The following is a 4,163-nucleotide window of genomic DNA, read 5'->3' on the forward strand; positions in this document are numbered from 1 at the left end:
CTGTGTGCGTCTGTCAGCTCTCTCAAGTGTTTACTGTATGCTACGGCTATGTGTGGAATACTAGCGTCCTGCATAGTGTGCAGTGTATACTGTGGTATGCTTGTCATGTGATCTCATCTTGCATATGTTATCTATCTATCTATCTATCTATCTATCTGTCTGTCTGTCTGTCTGTCTGTCTGTCTGTCTGTCTGTCTGTCTGTCTGTCTGTCTGTCTGTCTATCTGTCTGTCTGTCTGTCTGTCTATCGATCTGTCTGTCTGTCGGTCTAACTGTCTGTCTATCTATCTATCTGTCTATCTATCTGTCTATCTGTCTATCGGTCTGTCTGTCTGTCGGTCTGTCTGACTATCTGTCTATCTATCTATCTGTCTGTCGGTCTGTCTGTCTGTCGGTCTGTCTGACTATCTGTCTATCTATCTATCTATCTGTCTGTCGGTCTGTCTGTCTAACTGTCTGTCTGTCTGTCTATCGATCTGTCTGTCTGTCGGTCTAACTGTCTGTCTATCTATCTATCTGTCTATCTATCTGTCTATCTGTCTATCGGTCTGTCTGTCTGTCGGTCTGTCTGACTATCTGTCTATCTATCTATCTATCTGTCTGTCGGTCTGTCTGTCTAACTGTCTGTCTGTCTGTCTATCGATCTGTCTGTCTGTCGGTCTAACTGTCTGTCTATCTATCTATCTGTCTGTCGGTCTGTCTGTCTGTCGGTCTGTCTGTCTGTTTGACTATCTGTCTGTCTGTCTGTCTGTCTCTATCTGTCTGTCTCTATCTATCTATCTATCTGTCTGTCTGTCTGTCTGTCTGTCGGTCTGTCTGTCTATCTGTCTGTCTGTCTGTCTGTCTCTGTCTCTCTCTGTCTATCTATCTGTCTGTCTGTCTGTCTGTCTGTCGGTCTGTCTGTCTATCTGTCTGTCTGTCTGTCTGTCTGTCGGTCTGTCTGTATCTATCTATCTATCGGTCTGTCTGTCTGTCTGTCTGTCTGTATCTATCGGTCTATCTGTCTATCGGTCTGTCGGTCTGTCTGTCTAACTGTCTGTCTGTCTGTCTGTGTCTGTATCTGTCTGTCTGTCTGTGTCTGTATCTGTCTGTCTGACTATCTGTCTGTTCATCCGACTATCTGTCTCTACACTTTACAATTTAAGGAAATCCACTTTCAAAAGGTCATGATGTTTTCAAAGTCAATGAATTGTATTAAATAATCATGATCAAAGTAATGATTACAATTTTTCTCAGAATCAAGCAGCCCTAGTACACATACTGCATGCTGCAGAAACAGTACTGGTATGGTAATGTGTTACTGTGAACTGATCTCAGGGCTGCAGACAGGAGGCACCAGAGTTCAGCAAACACCCGCAGGATGTGGCCAGACTCAGAGAGAATGAAGGAGAGGAGAAATAAGAGAGTCAAATCATCAGGTGTGAGACATGGCGCTGAGAGCCGCTCTGCTGAAGAGTATCTGGTACGCCTTCACGTCCCTGGACACCGAAGACAGCGGCAAAGTGTCCAAATCACAGCTCAAGGTGAGACAGGTGTGAGACAGGGGTTTGTGTGAGTTAGATATGTGTGTAAGTCTCAAAAACTCACTTTAGGAACGTCCACAAAGTTGAAAGTGATTGAAAAAGTAAATCATGTTTTACTTTATACAGTATTTACCTTAATTTATACCTTAAATATAATAACACCTTTTTATGCATATTATGTGTAAATTTTGTACATTATGTGTTAAGTTGTACTGTTTTCAAGCACACACCCAATGTTTTCACCCATCATTACATCAGTGTACTGTATTTGACTGTAAAGTGGTCTGGTTTGAAGGTTTCTCGTTATGGTTTGCGTTCGTCTGTATCATAAAGTCTTTATATAACAAAGCAGGAGTGCACCCATTTAGATATCTGAGTTTGTGAAACTGCTGTTCTAGTTAATCTGGCTCACACTCTGTGGCTTTAGACAGATCTGCATCAAACAAAAGCTGCAGTCAGACCGTGTGTGTGTGTGTGTGTGTGTGTGTGTGTGTGTGTGCAGGTTTTGTCTCATAACCTTCACAGCGTTTTGCGTATTCCTCACGACCCTGCGGCCCTCGAGAGACACTTCAGCGACGATGAAGACGGCCCCGTATCCAGTCAGGGGTACATGCCCTATCTGAACCAGTTCATACTGGACAAGGTACCGCGACACAAGCGTACTCTTTCAATGCGCACGAGACTCTTGGTTATGTTTATTTGAAGTATCAGTTTTTTCTCAGATGTTTCTCCTGAAATCAGGTGAAATTAACCCCAAATCCAGTAAGAGTTTAGAGCTATAAAGTGAATGTGGAATGTAGTTCAGATCATTAAATATTGGAATTCATATTGAGATCTGAGCTTTCGTTGCAGACTTTGGGATCTTGACAGATCTGAGCACTGTTTGAGACATTAATGAGACACAAGAGATGACTGGGGAACTTCAGCAAAGGCCTCCAGTTAATATCAAAATAGATTTATTTATTATTAAATACATTTCATTTGGGAGAGATTTGGGGAAAATGCCTTGCTCAAAGTTGCAATCCTTTACAATCCTTTACTCTTTTATAGCTCATGTACTTTTCTGGATAAGTTTTGTCTCGGATGTTTCTCTTAAAATAAAAAATGTAAATGCAAATGAATGTGGAGAGCAGATCAGATCATCTGATGAGAAATGTTTACGTTCATAAGGAGATCTCTGACTTTTCATTGCAGACAAATCTGAGCACAGTTTAAGACAGTGTTGTGAGATCTCTTCTGAAACTAGAGGAGATGCATGCGAGATCAGCAAAGGGTCTTCTCAGGAGAAACCAAAGTCTCCATTGAATCTCATTGCTTTCTTGGAGAAATAATGGAGATATCAAAGAGATTTGAGATGTGGAAAAGTGTCTTGCGCAAAGTTATTGCTCACAGGTTGCTCTTGCATAGCTCATAGACTTTTTGAGCTCTCAGAATCTCAGGGAAATCAGGATTTTGTCTCGGATGTTTCTCTTAAAAAGGACAGTTCAGATGAATATTTTCTATCTATCTATCTATCTATCTATCTATCTATCTATCTATCTATCTATCTATCTATCTTTATAGCAACACTCTAGCAACTAGTCAAACCAACCTAGCAACCACCCTGAGTACCCTAGCAACCAAATTGCAACACCCAAGCAACCACTTCGGGTAGCCTAGCAACCACATAGTAACATCCTAGCAACCACCCCAAGTACCCTACCAACACCTTAGCAGCCACCTCAAGTACCCTAGCAAACGCATAGCAGCACTCTAGCAACCGACCTGGGTACCTTAGCAACCACATAGCAACTACACAGATTATCCTAGCAACCGCATAGCAACACCCAGCAACCACCCCATATACCCTAGCAACCGCATAGCAACACCTTAGCAACCACATAGAAACACCGTAGCAACCACCCCAAGTACCCTAGCAACCATCCCTGGCACCCTAGCAACTGCCCTAGCACCCATTCCAAGTACCCTAGCAACTGCATGGCAATGACTTAGCAACCACCCAGAGTACCCTAGAAGCAGCATAGCAACACCCAAGCAACAGCCCGGGGTACCCTAGCAAATGCATAGCAACACCTTAGCAACCACCCAGAGTACCCTAGAAACAGCATAGCAACAGCCCGGGGTACCCTAGCAAATGCATAGCAACACCTTAGCAACCACCCATAGTACCCTAGCAACCACATAGAAACACCCTAGCAACCACTCTGATGGCCTTCGCATCTATCTATCTATCTATATCTATCTGAGCAGAGTTTGAGACATCTTTGAGATCTGATCTGAAACTCTAGAGGAGACGCGTGTGAGATTACTGAGGAAGAAACCAAAGTCTCCATTGAATCTCATTGCTTTCTTGGAGAAATAATTGCGATTATGTTTGTTGTGTGATCAGATGATGGAGGGGACGTTCGTTAAAGAGGAAGTTGACGAGCTGTGCTGGACTCTCTCTTCCAAGAAAAACTACCGTCCCGATGCGCAGCGGGTTTTGTCCAATCAGGACGCCATGCGGCTCTGGTGTCTCTTCAACTTCCTAGCGGACGACAGATATCCTCTCACACTCGTGCCGGAGGAGGTGAGCACACACTTATCTGTTTGGTAACATGGTCATTTCAGTTAGGACCACATTTAGGACAAAAGCTATTAC

General features: G+C 43.3%; 1 pseudogene; it reads left to right on the forward strand.

Moving 5' to 3' along the window:
* The first annotated feature begins 1,390 nt into the window (after positions 1-1,390).
* The window catches only part of LOC107572546 (differentially expressed in FDCP 6 homolog), a 21,551-nt pseudogene continuing 18,778 nt past the window's right edge, over positions 1,391-4,163 (forward strand).

The sequence above is a fragment of the Sinocyclocheilus grahami genome, unplaced genomic scaffold (genome assembly GCF_001515645.1).
Source record: "Sinocyclocheilus grahami isolate Dianchi unplaced genomic scaffold, SAMN03320097.WGS_v1.1 scaffold1772.1, whole genome shotgun sequence".
In the NCBI taxonomy this organism is placed as follows: domain Eukaryota; kingdom Metazoa; phylum Chordata; class Actinopteri; order Cypriniformes; family Cyprinidae; genus Sinocyclocheilus; species Sinocyclocheilus grahami.